This window comes from Eulemur rufifrons, chromosome 3, assembly GCF_041146395.1.
Source record: "Eulemur rufifrons isolate Redbay chromosome 3, OSU_ERuf_1, whole genome shotgun sequence".
Classification (NCBI taxonomy): domain Eukaryota; kingdom Metazoa; phylum Chordata; class Mammalia; order Primates; family Lemuridae; genus Eulemur; species Eulemur rufifrons.
In genome coordinates, this window is record NC_090985.1 from 21059600 (window position 1) to 21081617 (window position 22018).

The 22018-nt window shown below is 37.9% G+C and overlaps 3 non-coding genes across 3 annotated transcripts; all 3 read left to right on the plus strand.

The window, feature by feature from the left end:
• The first annotated feature begins 7062 nt into the window (after nucleotides 1–7062).
• LOC138382134 (small nucleolar RNA SNORD115) lies at nucleotides 7063–7142 on the plus strand. The gene has a single exon (XR_011233291.1). It is a non-coding gene; the product is annotated as a small nucleolar RNA SNORD115 (small nucleolar RNA).
• Nucleotides 7143–10112: 2970 nt separating this feature from the next.
• On the plus strand, nucleotides 10113–10195 carry LOC138382138 (small nucleolar RNA SNORD115). Its single transcript, XR_011233294.1, has one exon. It is a non-coding gene; the product is annotated as a small nucleolar RNA SNORD115 (small nucleolar RNA).
• Nucleotides 10196–18598: 8403 nt separating this feature from the next.
• LOC138382340 (small nucleolar RNA SNORD109A) lies at nucleotides 18599–18665 on the plus strand. Its single transcript, XR_011233421.1, has one exon. It is a non-coding gene; the product is annotated as a small nucleolar RNA SNORD109A (small nucleolar RNA).
• Nucleotides 18666–22018: the final 3353 nt, after the last annotated feature.

Here is a 22018-nt window from a genome sequence, read left to right on the forward strand (position 1 = left end):
GACCTAGAGCTTTAGTTACTTCAATGTAGTTATTTCATGTGGCCACTTTTTATTTGTGTTTACATTTAAAACAGAGAAAGGGAGTACAAACTACAAAGTGTTAAATTGATGTTAGAGTAGGGAATTCTAGGTTTCTATACCTTCCTAGGAACACTAAACTATGTGGCAATCTCTCTGAATCAACCTTGCTAGTACTCTAGTAGTTAGCCAGAGGTTTATAGAAATTAAGTGAATGCTTAATCAGGAGAAAGATGACTCAATCATGATAGATCTTGGTGATATTTTAATTTACTTTAGCCCCACCCCCATTCCCGGCATAACCGGTAGACTTGAAAACAGCATCCCACATGGATCTGTAAGAGACATAATTTAGATCCAAAGACTTAAATAGGCTGAAAGTAAATGGGTAAGAAAAGAAGATGCAAGTAGTAACCAAAAAGAGAGCTCGGGTAGCTAGCTATACTAATGTCACACAGAATAAACTTTAAGTCAAAAAGTTTTACAAGAGTAAAAGAAGAGGAGATTTAATAAAAATCCCTTTCAAAGTTTTTTTTCAGAAGTAGAAAGGTTGATCCTAAAATTTGCACAAATTACAAGGGACCCCAAGTTCATAAAACAATCTTCAAAAAAAAAGAATGAAGTTGGAGTATTCACATTTCCCAATTTCAAAACCTACTACAATGCTAGAGTACTTAAAACAGTTTGAAACTGGCAAAAAATAGGCATAGAACATTTTACATTGGACCTGAAGACAAAAAAACCTTGTGAAAGCTAGTTGGCACACCTCTATCTATGCTCTTCAAAGGGAACAAGTTTCAAACATTTAACTCTCATTTAAGTGATATGCATCTCATAATGCTTTTATATATTTATAGATAAAACTATAGCCCTTTTTGTTCAAAGTGTATTTTGGTAAGTCCTGCTAGCAGAGATACACTATTGAGATGTAAGTGTCTGCTTTGGACAAATGAAGATTTCAAATAGCCCATTGGAGTAGCGACATACCACCTCTAAGAGACCAGGCTTATAAATTCAGGCAACATAAATATAATTAATCATATCTATTTTTAATGAGTGACTGATCTGCTTGCTTGATCCAATTTTCATAAGAAAAACCTTTAATTTTACCCAAACTTGATTAGGTTTTTAAATTTTTTTTTTTTATTTCAGCATAGTAAAGGGGTACAAATGTTTAGGTTACATATATTGCCTTTGCCCCACCCAAGTCAGAGCTTCAAGTGTGTCCATCCCCCAGACAGTGTGCACCACACCCATTTTGTGTGTATATACCCATCCCTTCCTCCCCCTTCCCATCTGCCCGACACTGGATGAATGTTATTACCATATGTGCACATAAGTGTTGATCAGTTAATGCCAATTTGATGGTGAATACATATAGTGCCTGCTTTTCCAATCTTGTGATACTTCACTTAGTAGAATGGGCTCCAGCTCTATTCAGGGTAATATGAGAGGTGCTTCAATTTCGGTACTTGATATTGGTCTGTTCAGAAATTCTATTTCTTCATGATTGAGCCTAGGGAGGCTGTGTGTTTCTAAGAATTTGTCCATTTCCTCCACATTTTCAAGTTTATGTGCCTAGAAGTTTTTATAGTATTCATAGATGATATTTTGAATTTCTGGGGCATCAGTTGTAATTTCTCCTCTTTCACTCCTGATGGAGCTTATTAGAACCATTTCTTTTCTGTTTCTCATTAGTGTAGCAAGAGGCATATCAATTTTATTTTTTCATAGAAACAACTTTTTGTTTTATTTTATTTTATTTATTTTATTTATTTTTATTTTATTTTTTTTTTTTTGAGACAGAGTCTCACTCTGTTGCCCAGGCTAGAGTGAGTGCTGTGGCATCAGCCTAGCTCAAGCAACCTCAAACTCCTGAGCTCAAGGGATCCTCCTGTCTCAGCCTCCCGAGTAGCTGGGACTACAGGCATGCACCACCATGCCCGGCTAATTTTTTCTATATATTTTTTAGCTGTCCATATAATTTCTTTCTATTTTTAGTAGAGACGGGGTCTCGCTCTTGCTCAGGCTGGTCTCGAACTCCTGAGCTCAAACGATCCGCCCACCTCGGCCTCCCAGAGTGCTAGGATTACAGGCGTGAGCCACCGCGCTCGGCCAACTTTTTGTTTTATTAATCTTCTGCATAGTTTTTTAATTATAAATTTCATTTAGTTCTGCTCTCATCTTTGTTATTTCTTGTTTTCTTCTGGATTTAGGGTTGATTTGCTCATCCTTTTCCAGTTCTCTGAGACAATTGATTAGATTGTTTATTTGTGATCTCTCTGTCTTTTGGATGTAGGCATTTATGGATATAAATTTTCCTCTCAGGACTGCGTTATCTGTGTCCCACAGATTTTGATAACTTGTGTCTCCTTTATCATTTAGTTCAAAGAATCTTTTGATTTCCATCTTCTTTTCATCCTTAATGCAATAATTGTTCAGTAGAAGGTTGTTCAGTTTCCATGACTTTGTGTAGAGATGAGAGTTTCTGTTGGAATTGATTTCTAATTTTATTCCACTGTTGTCTGAGAAAATGCATGGTATAATTTCTATTTTTTGAAATTTTTGAGACATGCTTTGTGGCCTAGGATATGGTCAGTCTTAGAGAATGTCCCATGAGCTGATGAGAAAAACGTATATTCAATGGTATTGGGGTAGAATGTTCTGTGAATGTCAGTCAGGCTCATTTGTTCTAGAGTTCTGTTTAAGTCCATTGTTTCTTTGTTTATTTTGTGTTTGTAGGATCTGTCCTGTTGTGTCAGAAGGGTGTTGGAGTCTCCAGCTAGTCCGGTGTTGCTGTTTATCATTTTGTTTAGATCAAGTAGGATTTGCTATATGAATCTGGGTGCACCTGAGTTAGGTGCATAAATATTTAGAATTGCTATGTCTTCTTGTTGAATTGTACCCTTCACGATTACATAGTGACCATCTTTGTCTTACTTTTGCTGATTTGAAGACTAAATTATCTGAAATCAGAACTGCCATGCCAGCTTTCTTTTAGCTTCTGTTTACTTGAAATATTGTTTTCCCTCTTGAGTCTGAATGCATCTTTGTGGGTTAGATGTGTTTCCTGAGGACAGCGGACACTTGGCTTGTGTATATTTATCCATTCGGCCAGCCTATGTCTCTTTAGTGGGCAGTTCAAGCCATTCACATTTATTGAGAGAATTGGTAAGTGGGGCAGATTTCTGTTGATCCTGTAGAGTTTAACTTTGTTGCTTTGTTTTCTCCCTTGAATCATTGTGGCATTTGGCCTTTGACCTTTAGCTTTTGGATGATTTTACATTGGTGAGTGTTTATTGTGCTGATCTGTGTGTAACACTGTTTTGAGTACTTCGGGAGGGCAGGTCTTGTCTTGATGAATTACCTCAGTCTTTGCTTGTCCGAGAAGGTTTTCATTTCTCCTTTGTGTATGAAACTTAGTTTTGCAGGGTACAAGATTCTAGACTGGGCACTATTCTGTTTGAGAAGAGTAAGAATGGGGCCCCAGTCTCTTCTTGCTTGTAAGGTCCCAGTTAGAAATCTGCCATCATTTGTATGGGTTTTCCTTTTTAGTTTACCTGCTTCTTTCACATTACAGCCTATGAGGGACCTCTTTGGTGGTTATTTTGGTCAATCTGATGACTGTGTGTCATGGTGTCTTCCTATTTGCAGTGAATCTCCCAGGAGTCCTTTGATCTCCTTGTACCTGGGTATCTAGAATTTTAGCAAGGAAATTTTTCCTATATTATATCCTCAAATAGCTTATCCAACCCTTGTGTATTTTCTTCTTCTCCCTCAGGGATGCCTATGATTCTCATGTTAGGCCTCTTCACACAATCCCACATTTCCAGTAGGCTTTACTATTTTCTCTCATTTCTCTGCTCTATCTCTGTGACTGACTGACTTAATTGAAAGGTGTTATCTTCAATCCCTCAGATTCTTTCTTCTGTTTGATCTACCCTGTTCTTGAGGCTTTCCACTGTGTTTTTAATTCCTTGAATAAATTTTTCATTTCCAGAAGTTCTGTTTGATTTTTCTTTAATATTTCAATTTCTTTAGTGAATTTTTCTCCCAAGTCCTGGATTTTTTTGTGTGTGGTTTCTTTGTGTTGGTTATCCGTTATCCATTTTCTCTTGCATATCATTGAGTTTTCTTATAATCTATGTTCAAAATTCTTCTGTCATTTTAGTGTTCTGAATTTGGTGGATGTCCATTGCTGGAGAGCTGGTGTTTCCTTTTGGGGGTGTGCTTTCCATTTGATTCTTCATTCTTCCAGAGTTCCTTTGCTGATTCCTTCCCATCTGATCAGCTGTTGCCTCTTATCTTTAGATTTTTGTTTGGATAATGACACACCCTGTTTAGTCTCTGAGCCACTAGGTGGTGTTTGTGGTTGAGATTCAGCGGCACTCGATATCATGAGTCAGTAGATGCAGTAAAAGTGTGTGTAGAATGACCTCTCTGTCAGTAGGTGGTGCTTCTGGGAGGAGCAAGCTTTAGTGTTGTTTTTGGGTCCTCTAACCAGCTCTTATTCCTCTCAAGAGACACTCTAGTGCCTCAGGTGGTGGGTGGGGCTCTGGGACTTCCAGGTGTGTCCTTATTCTCCACCTCAGTGGGAGCAGGTGGTGGAGTGAGGCTGGGTGTGGCTTGGTTAGGTGAGCATGCTCTCAAGCTCCACAAATGCTGTTAGCAGGTGTCAAGGATCTGTTCTCTGTTTCTGGGCAAAGCTGCCAGGGAGGTGCTGAAATGGCCCCACTCAGCTGAAAAGTCTGTGTGTGGGGGAGGGGAGCTCTCTGAGATCTGCAGTCCGGAGCAGGCCTCACTCCTTTCCCTGCCTCTATTCTGTGGTTTCTCCAAGGCCTCTTCCAGCAGGCAGGACTTCAAGCCAACAGATCTTCCCTGGCTTTGATGTGGGCCGGGAGGTTCCCTGCCCAGGATCACAGCCTGAGCTCAGAGCACAGCCCTCCCATCAATCCCTGCTCCTGCCAGGGAGAAGAATGCTGGTCTCAGGTCACCCACTGGGTGTCCAAGCTGGACCAATGTCTCTCCACTTGAGGATTTGCCCCACTCTCCTGGAGTTACCAGGTAAGCAGCACCTCGGAGAGCTGGAAGGTAGGGAGCTCACAGTCTGAGTACCCCTCAATCCACTGTAGGGCCCCAAAAGGAAAGGTCCCATTCCCTGCAGATGCCCCTAGGTGGTGGCTAAATTGTCTCTCTTGGCAGGCATGGGTAGGGCAGGGGAAGGGGAGAATGAAGCAATATGGCGCCTGCCTATCAGTTTAGGTCTGCCAGCCAGGAGGTGCCCCAAGGGAGCTGGAAGTCTGGTGCCCTGTCCACAAGGGGCTCACCACTCACTGGTGGTGCCCGTCTCTGGGCTGGGGTTAGCAGGTGTTTCCAACCACTCAGGAGCCCACCAGCAGCCTGAGATGTGAGGGGAAATTTAACCACTCCAACACCCTTGTTGCTGGTCTCCAAGCCTCTCAGGGGCCATTCTCCTTCCAGTTCTCCTCTGCAGCTTCTTCCTGTGGAGTCCCCTGTAGTTTCAGGCACCCTTTCTTCTGACCCTCATCCGATCTATGTTTGTCTGCCTGTTTATTTATTTTTTTTTTTTTTTCATTTTCTTCTAACATCTATCTTTCTTGCAGAGACACTCTGGCTGGTGGTTTTTCTAATCCACCATCATTTGATCTGAACTTGATTTGGTTTAAAGTTGAGAAATTTTGTGATTCATTGGTGACATGTCCAATGTGCAATATTTGTTTGAGTGTTAACCATGATTAAATAAATTGTAATGATATTGAAATATTTTGGGGTCAGGTATGAACTTCTAATAATTGAAAACAATGTAATTAAGGTGAGAATATTTGATTTGGTAATATGCTTTGTCTGTGAGACTTAAAATTGAATAAATTGAGCAACCTGATAATTGATTTACAGCTGATGAATATTATGTAGCACCATTATTTTCAGTATAATGAAAATTTATTCTATGAATGATTCAAGTTGACATTGGTAGGGTCTTTTAGATGACATGAGTGCCATTATGGGTTCTTCCATAATGAATAACCTACCTAATTCATGGGACCTTTAAAGGAGAAACATCTCCTTTTACTGAAATTACATTGAGATAATGTTCAGATGTTTTGTGATTCATTGGTAAAATTTCCATAATACAATAATCTTTTGGTGTAAATACAGGAGTAGACATGTTCATCCCTATTATATTTCTTTTAGGTTTCTATGATTTTGTATAGTTTGTGGGTCAATGCTGACACCTCACAATGTAAAAGTAAGGTCATTCCAGCTTCAGGTTTGAAATTTAGATGTATTCATTGCCCGTGATTAGTAAAATAGAATGTAATTACAAGTAGCCTATGTCTGATTTCTAGAACCTGAGTGAATTTCATGTGGTTTTTTGGCCCCAGTTTGAAATTCCTGTGTATAGATTGCCCATGATTGTGAAAATTAATAGAATCACTAGAGGAATAAATAAAAATGAGTGGCCTGATACTTGATTTCACAATCATGTGAGTATAATGGGACTTCAGGAATATCATTTTGTGAGAGTTAATATGTAATATACCATGATATTTTTTATTGATATGGCTTCTTTTAATATATACAGTGGATTGATCAGTGGGAATCACTCATTTCTTCATAAAACCCACCTACCAGGTCCTCCAAGGTCAAGAAACTTGTATGCTTTTCCTCATGACATTTGGTGAATTAATGGTCTATAGACTATATAATGAATGAATTTTCAAATACTAACCATATCTTCAGTCAGAAATAGTATGCATGAGCCATATATACATGTGAGATTTACTTCTTATATTGAGCTATTATCCTCTCCTTCTCACCTAAGTAATGAGTACAGAGGAAGAGAGCTCTTTGCCTGTTTCCAGTCAAGTACCTGATATGACCCAGGCATCCTGCACTAAACCTGATGTCTTCTGTTCATTTTTGCACCATGGTTTAAGGATTCCATTCTGGTAAGGGTTTTTTATTGTTTGTTTAAGACAAAATAGGTGTAAGTAGATGTATGTTTGTAGAGTGCTATGATTTCTGTCAATGGCAAGATTTTATCTTGTCTTGAGGAGATATGACACTTACAAATCATGCCCAACAGGATTACACTGAGGCCCACCTTATGTGTCAATCCTGAGGCTAGAATTTGGATTTCCATTTTTCCCTTCTGGGGAATTTTAGTCTAGTCTTAAGATTAACCTCTTGTGGGAAACCCATTGTTGTGGTTTTTCCCACCTTTACCTATTTGCTTTACAATGAACAACAAATTTTTCACCTTTAAGGATTAAGTAACCTGTAATTACCAATTATCTTGCACCGATTCTCATTGAGTGTTTAAGTCCTGCTGGCAAGGGATACACCATTCCATTGTTTAAAGGTCACAGACTGAATATGTTGACAGACAAACATCACATAAATTATTGAACTAGTGAAGATTCACCACTAAAACAATAAATGTACTTATTTAGGCAACATGAATATCATTGGGTTTTTCTCCACAATGAGTTACTCAACTTCTTGCTGTGATCCTCATAAGAAAATTTATGCTTTTTACCAGAACTTGGCTTAATTGAAATTTGAGAAATTTTGTGATTCACTGATGCCATGTCCAATGTGCAATATACATTTAGTTCTAAACACATGAGAGCAATTTCTCCCTTGTATTATCATTATAAGATTATAATGGCATAGGGATGTGTTGAATCATCAATTAACTTGTCATGAATGAGATAGTCTGACAATTAGGGTGAGAATATGAGATTTAGTAAATATGCCTTGTCTGGGAAACTTGAAAGTGAACAAATTGATGCACAACCTGTTACCTTATCTGATGAATGCCATGTGCTTCTATTATTATCAAAATACTGAAAGTATGTGCTATGAATGATGCTATCTGTTACCAATAATGCCTTTGAGTTGACTAGGTTTTCCAATTTAGTGAACATGAATCTCGCTATGGGCTCTTCTCAGTGAGTGCCTGACTAACCTAATTAATGGGACCCTCTAAAAAAGAAAAAAGAAAAGAGAAAAAACTTTACTTTTTACTGACATTATATTAATATGTTGAGAAGTCTTGTGATTCATTGGAATTGTCTTTGTGGAGTGATAATCTTTTTGTCTAAATACAGGAGTAGGAATATTCATCCTTATCTTACTATTTTAGGTGTCTATGATTTTGTGATATTTTTGGATCATTGATGACAATTTACAACATCAAGACAATAGAATTGGACCAACCAGTTTGAAATTCAGGTATAAGCATTGCCTTTAATTTGTGAAAATGAATACAATTAAGAGTTGTCTGATATCTGATGTCCATACCCTGAATTTTATGTGGCTTCAGTAGGTTTATCACAATTGAATATAATACTGTGATCAGTGCTAATTGTTACTGATGTGGCTTCCTGAATGTGTAGAAAAGACATGGTCAATGAGAGCCTCTTATTTCTGCATGAAACCACCTGACAAGTTCTCCAAAATTAAAAAAATAAAAAAACCTATATGCTTTGCTGATATAGTTTTTGGTGAATTAGTGATCTATAGTTAGTGTCATGGGTCACGTTTTGAAAACTGACCATTTATCTTCACTAAGGAATAGCATGTAGGAACCATACAATGTGAGAGATTTCATTCTCATTTTCAACTGCTATCCTGTCTCTGCCCCTTCAGGTAAGAACTACTGAAGAAGTCCACTTTTAGCCTGCTGCCACCAGAGAAACTGACAGCACTCATTTTCAGTCCAGGTGTCCTGCTTCAAACACACCTGAACTTCCATTCATCCAAGCACCAGGGTCTAACGTGGGCATCCTTGTTAAGTCTCTTCCATTCCAAGAGGACGTATGTGTGGAGTAGGTCAATTATATGATTTTTTATTACCTTGATAAGACACAATGAAATAAAAATCATGCTTCTTAGCAGCTATGGACCAGAATAAGTAACAATTAGGGGCTAAGATTTTGCCTTTTTTAGATTTAATCTGGGAGAATTTTATTTTGGGCTTGAGATAATCAGACTCAGAGGAAACTTATTTAGGTCATCTTTATCTTCATCTAAGTGAAAAGCACTTTTAGAACATTTTAGCCTAATGTAAGTGTTCGATAAATCTTAATTCTACTGTTATTTTCAATCTTATGCCTTGACTATTTTTTCCTTAATTTGTGTTTATGGAATTCCAAGCATTATGTATGAGATGCATGTTTTCATGGAATGGATGTGATTATCTGCTTTTAGTGACTGAGAAATTCCAAATATACCATCAGGCCAGTGAACTTGGCTTTTAAGATAGTGGTTTCATCAATTCTAGCACATAAAGGTCATTGTGTTCTTTTCAATAAGGGACTACCTGATGGGATCCTCAGAATAATGTCTTCACTCTGTACCAAAACTTGCTTTGATTTAACATGATTTTAATTCACTGGTATGACCTTGATAGTATAATATTTATTGAGGTCTAAATACAGTAGTGAACAAATTCATAACTTGGGGTTTGAGATTCAGGTGTGTGCTTTGTCCATGATACATGAAATTAAGGAAATAAACGTGCAGCCTTATATCTGATTCCTAGTTATGAATTTAGGCATCTCATTATGCTCTTTGCAAGGTAATAGGTATGCTACAGATGAAGTCAGTGCTTATTGATATGGCTTCTTGTACATATACCCAAGAGTTATCAATGAGGCCTGTTCTGTATATAACCACTTAACAGGTTCTTCAAAAAGAAGAAACCTATATAGTTTGCCCTTACTCTTTTTGTTGAATCAATCATCTACAACCTAATTAACACAGCTTCTTATTGAATCATAACCTCTTGTAGAAATGAAGGAATGTCACACATAGGCCATGTACACAAGAGTTGTATTTCTCATCTTTGACTACCTTCCTACTCCTGTTTCTTTAGATGAAAACTACTGAAGAAGAGAACTTTTCAGCCTGCTACTCCTGGTTCAGTTTGAACTTCCCAGGCATTGTACACTCAATCTGCTTGACTACAATCTACTTTTGTACCAGGATAAAAGGCTTTCCTTCCTGGTAAGAGTTTTCATTCCTGTTAAGAGGAACAGACATATGTTTTTGGAGTGCCATGTCTTGGGTGAATGATCAAACATAATCTTGTCTTGAGTAGATATGATGGCCTATATATATCATGTTCAATAGAATCAAGCTGAGAACCAGCTTAGCGTGACAATCTTGGGATGGGCTATAGTCCCATTCCAGGAGAATTTTATTTTTGGCTTGAGTGAATGAAATCCTGTTGGAAATTTTTTTCAAAATTCTTAATATTTTATTCTAACTAATTAATAGTTTCTATTCCTTTTAGCCTGATTTTAGTGGACCATAGTTCTTAATTGTCTGACATTTTTTGGAGCTAATGCTTTAGTGTTTTTTCCCCTCTATGTGGATGTCTGGTTGGCAGCAGATATACAATTCCATGATTTTATGTGAGTGAATACTTGTGGTGTTGTAAAATTCTAAATAGAGAATTGGATAAGGGAAAAGATAAGGGAAAGGATAAGGGAAAATCTAAGATAATTAGATTCATTCAGTCAGGAAACATGAATATCATAATGGGTTTTCTTCTGATGAGTGACTGGCCTACCTTATAAGATCTTCATCATAAAATATTCACTTTTATATAAATGTGCTTTAATTGAAACTTGAGAAGTTGTGTGATTCCATAGTATATCTATAAATTTATTATAGTTTAAATGCCTACATAGACAAATTCATCCCTGTTGTATAATTTCAGGTGGCTGTGTGGTTATGATGTGTTTTAATCATTGATGAACTACTCACAGCTAAAAAGACCCAGACAATTGTGGCCTGAATATTATTGAGATTCAGATAAATGTGTTGCCTATAATATGTGATATCTAATAAAATACATGCAGCTTGATTTTCCTTTTAAAGTTTCTGATATTTATGTTGTTTTGTTTCTTTACTTATAATGGAAAGTAAAAGCTATGGTCAATTATTATTGTTCTTGATATTGCTTCCTTCAAGTTATATGAAGAAATTACCTGTTTCCTTTGTTATGTTCATGTTTGGTGTATCACTAGACTACAACCTAACTATGATGACCTTTGAGAGTATATGTTCCTTGTATATAAATTACGGAATAGTCCACATGAGCCATATACACATGAGAGATCTATTTCTTATCCTTGATTGCTATCCTAATACTGTCAAAATTATGAAGAATAAGGAGAAAGTGAATGCTGTCGTCCCTGGGATAACTAGCAGCTGCACAGGGATCCTTCCTGTGATGACCATCCCAATCTCCTGTTTGCTTTGTCACCATGGTTTAATGACATTGCATCTGGCAAGAGTTGTCAGGACCAAATTGATGTATGTGTTGGTAGTTCCATAGCTTGTGCCAATTAGACCTTTTTTTATTTTTGCCCTGGGGAGATGTGATGACATAAAAGTCACTCAGTTGGATCCTTTCCTGGTTTTGGTATCAATATTATGTTGGCTTGGTAAAACGTGTTGGGGAGAATTCCATCCTTCTTAATATTGGAGAATGGTTTATGTAGGATCAGCACCAGTTCTTTTTTGTAGGTGTAGTAAAATTCGGGTGTGAACCCATCTGGACCAGGGCTTTTCTTTTTAGGAAGGTTTTTTATTTCTGTTTCGATTTCAGTTCTTGATATTGGTCTATTCAGGAATTCTATTTCTTCCTGGTTGAGCCTGGGAAGGCTATGTGTTTCTAAAAATTTGTCCATTTCCTCCATATTTTCTAGTTTGTGTACATAAAGATTTTTGTAGAATTCATAGATGATATCATGTATCTCTGTGGCATCAGTCGTGATTTCTCCTTTCATGTTCCTGATGGAGGTTATTAGAGATTTTTCTTTTCTGCTCTTGCTTAGTCTAGCCAGAGGTGTGTCTATTTTGTTTATCTTTTCAAAGAACCAACTTTTTGTTTTATTAATCTCCCTTATGGTTTTATGTTGTCCTTTTCATTTAGTTCAGATTTGATCTTAATAATTTCTCACCTTCTGCTGGGTTTGGGGTCCGTCTGTTCTTCTTTCTCCAGCTCTTTGAGTCTATTCATTAGGTTGTCTATTTGTAAGTTTTCTGTCTTTTTGATATAGGCATTTATGGAAATGAATTTTCTTCTCAGGACTGCTTTAGCTATGTCCCACAGATTTTGATAAGTTGTGTCTCCTTTGTCATTTAATTCAAAGAATCTTTTGATTTCTGTCTTGATTTCTTCATTTATAAAATAATCATTCAGGAGAAGGTTGTTTAACTTCCATGACTTTGAGTAGGAATGAGAATTTCTCTTAGGGTTAATTTCTACCTTTATTCCACTGTGATCTGAGAAGATGCATGGTATAATTTCTATTTTTTTAAATGTTTTAAGACATGCTTTATGTCCTAGGATATGGTCAATATTAGAGAATGTCCCATGAGCTGATGAGAAGAATGTATATTCAGTGGATTTTGGGTAGAATGTCCTGTAGATGTAGTCAGGCCCATTTGTTCTAGCATTCTATTTAAGTCCATTATGTCTTTGTTTATTTTCTGTTTGGAGGATCTGTCCTGTACTGTCAGTGGGGTGTTAAAGTCTCCAGCTATTACAGTATTGTTATCTCTCATTTGGTTCAGATCAAGTAGCGTTTGCTTTATGAATCTGGGTGCACCTAAGTTGGGTGCATATATATTAAGTATAGTTATGTCTTGTTGTTGAATTTTGCCTTTTACCTGTATATGGTAACCATCTTTGTCTTTTATTACTTTTGTTGGTTTAAAAACTAAGTTATTGGAAATTAAAACTGCCACGCCAGCTTTCTTTTGGCTACTGTTTGCTTGTAATATTGATTTCCACCCTTTTATTTTCAGTCTAAATGCATCTTTGCAGGTTAGGTGAGTTTCCTGAAGACAGCAGATACTTGGTTTGTGTTTTTTTCATCCATTGGGCCAATCTATGTCTCTTGAGTGGGGAATTCAAGCCATTCACATTTATTGAGAGAACTGATAAGTGGGACAGAATTCTGTTCATCTTGTTGGGTAGGACATCATTGCGATGTTTTCTCTTTTGGGCCATTGTGGTAACTGGGATTTGATCTTTAGCTCTTGAGTAGTTTTACATTTGCGGGTCTTTCTTGTGCTGGTCCGTGTGTAACTCTGTTTTCAGTACTTCTTGGAGGGCTGGTCTTATCTTGGTGAATTCCCTCAGTCCTTGTGTATCTGAGAATGTCTTAATTTCTCCTTCGTATAGAAAACTTAGTTTAGCTGGGTACAAGATTCTAGGCTGGGCATTATTCTGTTTCAGAAGAGTGAGAATGGGGCCCCAGCCTCTTCTTGCTTGTAAGGTTTCAGTTGAGAAATCTTGCATAATTCTAATGGGCTTTCCTTTGTATGTTACTTGCTTCTTTCTCCTTACGGCTCGAAGAAGGTTCTCTTTAGTGGATATTTTGGTCAGTCTGATGACCACATGGCGTGGTATTTTCCTGTTTGCTATGAATCTCCCAGGTATTCTTTGAGCTTCTTGAACCTGTATATCTAGAGTTTTAGCAAGGCCTGGGAAATTTTCCTCAATTATGTCCCCAAATAGTTTATCCGACCCTTGCTTATTATCTTCTTCACCCTCAGGAATGCTGATAACTCTCACCTTAGGCTTCTTCACATAATCCCACATTTCTTGTAGACTCTGATCTTTTCTCTTATTTCTTTGCTCTATCTCTATGACTGACTTATTTAATTGGAAGGTGTTATCTTCGATCTCTGAGATTCTTTCTTTTGTTTGATCTACCCTGTTTTTGAGACTTTCCACTGTGTTTTGTAGATCCCTGAATGAATTCTTCATTTCCAGGAGTTCAGTGTGATTTTTCTTCAATATTTCGATTTCTTTAGTGATTTTTTTTCCCAAATCCTGGATTTTTTTTGTGGTTTCTTTGTGTTTGTTATTCATTTTTTCTTGTATATTATTCAGCTTGTTTATAACCCATAATTGAAATTCTCCTGTGAGATGTTGGTATTTTGAATCTGGTTGGTGTCAATTGGTAGAGAGCTGGTATTTCTCTTTGGGGACGAGATTTCCATTTGATTCTTTATACTCCCTGTGTTCTTTCACTGAGCACTTCCCATCTGGATCAATCATTAGATCTCTTATTACAGCTTTAGTCTGGATAGCAGCGCACCTTGTACTCTGTTCTTAGACTGTGAAGCAATCTAGGTGTGTTGCTTCCTTTGTCACTAGGGGGAGGGAGCCTGTTGTGTATTGTTTAGAGCTTTTCTACCTGAGTTGGGGGGCTGCTCCTGATGGGTCCAGCCCCAGAAGATTGATTTGACCTAAGACCGGTTTGATGAGTTACGTCACTGTGTTGTGGACTTTCAGTTAGTAGCCAGGATTCACATTAGTTGCAGGCAAAAAGTCTCTCTCTCTCACTTTTTTTTTTTTTTTGGCTCTTCCTCTCATGGCTAGGGGGAGGGGGCGGTGCCCTCGCCCACCCAGCACCCAAACTGCTGCAGCTCCCACGGGAAAAGGTCTCCCCTGCCCCAATGTCCGCAAGGTTCACACAAGGGTGGGGCTCCTAGAGAGGGTCCAAGGACTAGAGGAGGGAGCCACCCAGGGAGCCGCAGGCACCCTATGGCTCTACAGTGGCTAGGCTGTGGACCCCAAGATGGCTAGTGCCCACCAGCAGATCGCTGGTGCAGGGGGTGAATGTTCAGGGTCTGGCAGGCACCAGAGCCAGGGGCCTGGCGAGCTCAGGAGCCCACAGTAGTCCCCTGGCTAGAAGGCCACCGAATGACAGCTGTAATTCGGCGTCTACTCACTGCATGCCACCTTAGCGCAGAACCAAACCTCCCCTGCCAAGCGCCCTCCCGGTGCAGAACTCCTAGACTCCAAGCTGCTTCCTGTCAATGTCTTCTGTCCACAGAGTTCACACAAAGCCAGAGCTGTTAGTGTGGGTCCACAGACTAGGGGTGGGAGCCACCCAGGGAGCCAGCCGGCACCATATGGCTCCACAGCGGCTAGGCTGTGGACCCCAAGATGCTGACTGCCTGCCCGCAGATCACCGGTGCTGGGGGTGAATGTTCAGGGTCCGGCAGGCACAAGAGCCAGGGGCCTGGTGAGCTCAGGAGCGCACAGTAGCTCCCCGGCTAGAGGTCCACCTAATAAAAGCTGTAATACACCAGCTCCACACTGCCTTTCGCCTTAGCGCAGATCCATCCCACCCCCACCAAGCCACGGTGCAGTGCAGAACTCCTGGAGTCCAAGTTGTTTCCCGCTAATGTCTCCTCTCCACAGAGCCCCATGTCTCCCGCGGTGATTCCTCACCAAATTCAGTTAGATCCCTAACTGAGTGGGTGTGGAGGTCAGTGGGGAAAAAAAGCTGCTTTCCTGTGGGGCTGAACCCACCTCACTCACTGGTGAAGTGGGTACAGCCATCCCACACACTCCAGATTTTTGTGATCTTACTTCCCATTGACCTCAGTCTTTTCCAGCTCTCTGTGTCCCATGCTGATACTCTGTGGATTCACACAGATGTTCCTGTGGGGGAGCAATTCTCTAGTGTTGTGGCAGGCTGAGATCCATGCCTTCCTCTCCAGGAACAGGAATCCAGGAGGTCACCTCTACTCCACCATCACAAGATCCCCCAATGTTATATTTTAATAAAAATATATAGCACAAAGTTATCAAACCTGGGTAATTGGGTCATGATTCACATGGAACATTTATCATTGCTTTATGTTGGGAACATTTGAAAAATTCTACCTACTCTGAAATATAATAAATTATCGTTAACTATACTGACCCTATTGCACTATTGAACACTAGAAATTTTTCCTTCTATTTAACAGAATTACCCCTTCACCTACAAAAGTTGATTACCCATTCCCAAACTTTGACACATAAAGTGAACAAGTCAATGACTTTTTAGTAATTTTTGGAGTTCTGGGTCCATTACCGCAATCCACATTGAGAAAATTTGCATCATCCCTACAAGTTGGGCCATCCCCGTTTATAATCAATATATACTTTTTTCCCAAGCCCCAGGTAACCACTAAGTAGCTTTCTGTCCATAGGGATTTGCCTTATGCAGAAATTTTATATAAATGGAATCATACCATATATGGTTTTTTTGTTTCTTTGTTTGTTTTAGTTAGCATAAGGACTTTGAATTCCATCCATGTTGTCAGCATGTATCAGCTCATGTAAAGTCTTTTTATGTAAGGTATTATTTTATGTCCTAGAATTCCCACTTGGTTCCTTTTCATAATTTGCATTTTTCTTATGAATCTACCATGTATGAAAACATTCCTGCCATTGTTTTGGATTCATTGTTTCTAATAGAGTTTAAGGTATTTCTCTGCTCTTTCTAAAAATAGGTCATCTGCCTGTTAGTTTATAAGGATTATGGATTTCATTTTCTTCCTCCCTCTTGCCTTACCTTTGTTTTATTGTGTATCAGACCTTTCGAGTCGAATCAGAGTGCAGGTTGATTGTCTCTCTGTTCCTTTTTTGTTTTCAGACAAAACTTGGAGAGTAGTGAGAAAGAAATGATCTTTTCAATTTCACTATGAGTCAAGTCGTTCAGAAATTGAATCATACATTTAACATTATACCATCTACACGTAAATAAGTGTCTATTACTCTGTGTGTATGTTGTATACATGAAAATAGAACCTAGAATCCTTACATATCGTCATATATGAGAGATTTCGATGGAAAATTTATTAATAAGAACTTTATTAACGTAGGAGGAATCTTTAATAACTGTTGATCATTAGTTTGCTCTAGTGGTTAATAGTGTGTGTATATTATTCATGCATATATTATACCTATCTATATATTATTTTCAGTCATTTGCAGTTAACATTTCCTACTCTTGCAAACAATAGTGCATTAAACAAAACTAAGAAGATGTTGAAAAGTCAGCCAAATCAGGAAAATAACTAAAGTATTCTTTCACCGGGAGATTTTACACAGGTTCTGAAAGGAAATGTATTTTGTACAATCATAATGGGACTGAATGAGAAAATACTCAGGGATTTTGCTGTATTTGAACATTAATGAAGGCAAGGATTCATGAAGTAGATTTGGCTAGCACGGATGTGGATTATGTTGAAATGAGGTTACTCCTAGTCAGAGAAAACAGTGTCATGTTGGGTAATTATCCTACGCGTGTATCATGAACACATGTATATGATGTGGATAGGGACTAGAAACCAATCATGTGGGAAAAATCTCACAGTGTGTGTGTGTGTGTATATATACATACATATATATATGTCAAATACGTCCTGACCTACCTTAATAGTCTTTTAAGTGATACAAACCAAGTTGACCGTGAACTCCTGGTTTTGGTTTCTATTCTATTGTATTGAGCCATATATCATCCTGGACAACTGTCCCACTGCAGTATCACTTGAAGTATTGCTCCAGACTGAAGGGGCCCGAGAAGCTTCTGGAGATGGCATTACAGCCAGCTTCGCTAAAGTCAAGTGAAACGTCCAAATCTGTGTTGTAATCTGCTATCAGCTGAATGTAGGTGATAAATATTTAGGGGCATTAGGGTGGTGTGAGGAATCCTTATTTTTTAGAAGTGGACTGGTCTGGATCAAGGATAAGCACGAGGACCTGAGGATGTTGAGGTGCAGCCGAGTGGCCCTCTATTGTATTAGGACAGGACAAATAACCCTTTCTGCACTGGCCCAATTGATGTTCTCCTCAATGATCTCACACTGCCATTATTCTGTACCTTCCATTTTTCACAGCACACCGTATTTTCATAAAACCTTTTTTGTTCAATGCAGCTTTAGAACTTTGCATTGAAGCGAAAACTGCTGTGTCACTAACTCAGATAGCTTGGTATGGAGGAAATTGCAGATTAAGAATTCAGGGAAGAACCAAATGAATCAATGAAACGACAAAGGTGACAAAAGATCAACTCTGATGTTTATCCTAAGGACTTGGATGCTGGGATGCATTTATGATAAATAATTTTAAAGAACCCAATGTTGCACTTTGTTTCTAAATAATTTAGTGCATTTCTGACTTGATTTATTTTTTTTATATGATCGTTCGCGCGGGTTAAAAATGAGAACAATTGGTTGTACTTCAGGGAAGAGAGGTGAGCAACTACTTTGTTACTTTTGAACTTCTTCTGTGTGTCTGTGGCTGGTGAAGTCAGAATTTGAAGGTCTATGTGTTCCTGGCTTCAGCGGCTTAAAGGAGATTCCTTTTACAGTACATATATTTGCCCGTGAATATTTCTACCCCGTTCAAGGAATCTTCTTTTTTGTTTCTTCCCTTTGTTTACATCTCCTTGGAGGTAACCTACAGAATTTTGGGGAATGGCTCACGTATTTCTCTTTTTCATCGTTTTGTGTTTAGAGAAAATAATCTTGTAATGAAATTCAAGTGCAATAAATATTCAATTTTTTTATCTTTATCTGGCACATTCAGAACATGGATTTTTTTTATTCATATTTGTTCTCTAATCATACCATACATTACTTCGTACATTTACTTTTCTCTATTCGTAAAGCATTAGATTGGCCTGCACAAAATAAGCTGGGCTATAGAAAAAATACTTGTGTGTTGGAAGGGTTTTTGTCTGGATCGATGATGAGCCTCAGTGTGTGAGGACGGTGAGCAACCAAAGACAGATGTACATCTGAGGTCCAGAGGAGTGGCCCTCTAGTAGGACAAGTACGACTTTCATGCCCTGGCTTATTTGGTAACCCCTCAGTGACAGCGTAATAGCACTGGGAGCACGTGTGTGTCTTCACGTCCTTGACATATTTTCATCACATGAGGACATTAAAAGGATTGTATTAAGAAAGGCTGAAGCAATCGTGATATATACTGGAAATCTCATGGTGTGTTAACATCAATACTGAGGGAATGCTAGGCCTGTATTAAATAATGACAATAGACCCTTTTATTAAGAAAGCAATTTCAGTGCTTTGGTATTTTCACTATTGAGTATTTTCTAAGAGTTTGGGTGTGCTTTTTTTTTTTTTTTTTGGTTTTTTTTTTTTTTTTTTTTTGACCCCCTCTCCTGTTTTGCCAAGATAGAAAGCCTAGAATGTGGTCCTCCACTTTTGAGAATGGGGTGAGTAACTAAACTGGAAACTTCTTTTTAAACTTTTTCTTGATGCATAATAATTGTATATATTGAAGGAATACATGTTATATTTTAATATAACAAATAATGAGCAGACCTACATAACTGGATCAGGATTCCCGTGAAACATTTATCACTGCATTATGTTAGGAACATTTGCAAAACTGTAGCTATTCTGAAATATAATAAATTATTGTTAACTATACTTGCCCTATTGCACTGTTGAACATTAGAAATTTTTCCTTCTATTTAACAGAATTACACCTTAGCAACACCTCTTTATTACCCCTTCCCTAACTTTGACACATTAAGTGTACATGTCAATAATTTTTTAGTAAATTTTGGGGTTGTGTGTCCATCACTGCAATCCACAGTGAGGAAATTTGCATCATTCTCACAAGTTGGCCCATCCCCTTTACAATCTATATATGCTTTGTTCCCAAGCCACAGGTAACCACTAAATAGCTTTCTGTCTACAGGGATTTGCGTTATACAGAAATTTTATATAAATGGAATCATACCATATAAAATTTTTTTGTTTGTTGGTTTCTTTTACTTAGCATAAAGACTGCGAATTACATCCCTGTTGTCAGCATGTATCAGTTTATGTAAAGTCTTTTTATGTAAGGTATTATGTTATGTCCTAGAATTCCCTCTTAGTTCCTCCTCATAATTTGCATTTTTCTTAGGATTCTACCATCTATTAACACATTCCTGCCATTGTGTTGTATTCATTTTTTCTAATACAGTTTAAGTTATTTCTCTGCTCTTTCTAAAAATGGGCATCTGCCTGTTAGTTTACAAGGATTATGGATTTCATTTTCGTCCTTCATCTTGTCTTACTTTTGTTATTTTGTGTATTGGACATTTCTAGTCGAATCAGAGTGCAGGTTGATTGTCTCTCTGTTTCTTTTTTATTTTCAGAGAAAACTTGGAGAGTAGTGAGAAAGAAATGATCATTGCAATTTCACCATGGGTCGAGTAGTTCATAAACTGAATCATACATTTAACATTATGCCATCTACACATATATAAGTGTCTATTCCTGTGTGTATGTTGTATATATTAAAATAGAACTTAGACTCGTCACATATCTTCATATGTGAGAGATTTCAAATGAAAATTTATCAATAAGAACTTTACTAATGTAGATTGAATCTTCAATAACTGTTAATCATTAGTTTGCTGTAGTGGTTAATAGTTTGTGTGTATTATTCATGCATGTATTATACCTACCTATTTATAATTTAAAGTCATTTGCAGTTAATATTTCTTACTCTCGGAAACAATAGTGCATTAAACAAAACTAAGAAGATGTAGAAAAGTCAGCCAAATCAGGAAAATAACTATAGTATTTTTTGAATGGGAGATTTTACACAAGTTCTGAGAGGAAATGTATTTTGTACAATAATAATGAGGACTGAATGAGAAAATACTCAGGGATTTTGCTGTATTTAAAGGTTAATGAAGGCAAGGATTAATGAATTGGATTTGCTAGCGTGGATGTGGATTTAATTGAAATGAAGTTATTCCTAGTCAGAGAAAACAGAGTAATGTTGGGTAATTACTTGAAGTAGTGTTCTACACCGAAGGGATCCCAAAACTTCTGGAGATGACATTACAATCAGCTTCGCTGAAGTCAAGTGAAACGTCCCAATCTGTGTTGTAATCTGCTATCAGCTGAATGCAGGTGATAAATATTTAGGGGCATTAGGGTGGTGTGAGGAATCCTTATTTTTTAGAAGTGGACTGGTCTGGATCAAGGATAAGCACGAGGACCTGAGGATGTTGAGGTGCAGCCGAGTGGCCCTCTATTGTATTAGGACAGGACAAGTAACCCTTTCTGCACTGGCTCTATTGATGTTCTCCTCAATGATCTCACAGGGCCACTATCCTGTACCTTCCGTTTTTCACACTACAGGGTATTTTCATAAAATCATTTTGGTTGAATACATCTTTAGAACTTTGCATTGAAGCGAAAACTGCCGTGTCACTAACTCAGATAGCTTGGTATGGAGGAAATTGCAGATTAAGAATTCAGGGAGGAACCAAGTGAATCAATGAAACGACAAAGGTGACAAAAGATCAACTCTGATGTTTATCCCTGGGACTACGATGCTCGGAGGCCTGTATGATAAAAAATTTGAAAGAACCCAAAGTTGCACTTTGTTTCTAATAATTTGGTGCCTTTCTGACTTGATTTATTTTTTATGTGATGCTTCGTTACAGGTTCCAAATGAGAACAAGAGGTTGTACTTCAGGGAAGACAGGTGAGCAACCACTTTGTTACTTTTGAACTTCTTCTGTGTGTCTGTGGTTGGTGAAGTCAGAACTTCAAGGTCTATGTGTTCCTTGCTTCAGCAGCTTAAAGGAGATTCCTTTTACAGTACATGTATTTGTCCATGGATGTTTCTACCCTAGTCAAGGAATCTTCTTTATTGTTTCTTCCTTTTTTGAGATCTCCTTGGAAGTAAACTACAGAATTTTGGGTAACGGCTGACGTATTTCTCTTTTTCACCAGTTTGTGTTGAGAGAAAATAAGCTTGTAATGAAATTCAAGTGCAATAAATATTGAATTTTTTTATCCTTCTGTGGAACATTCAGAAAATAGATTTTTTTATTCATATTTGTTCTGTAATCATACCGTATATTACTTTGCTACAGGACTTATTCCTTAAAGTTTTAGTTGATTTAAAAGGTTAATTTAAATTTCCCTCGTAGATTTTATCTAATTTTATTGGAACAATCCAAGTTCATTTTTTTCATCTTACGTCTATGAGCGTTCCATTATGCAGATACCAAACAAAACGTCTGCTGTACATTTACTTTTCTCCATTCGTAAAGCATTAGATGGGCCTGCACAAAATAAGCCGGGCTACGGAAAATACTTGTTTGTTGGAAGGGTTATT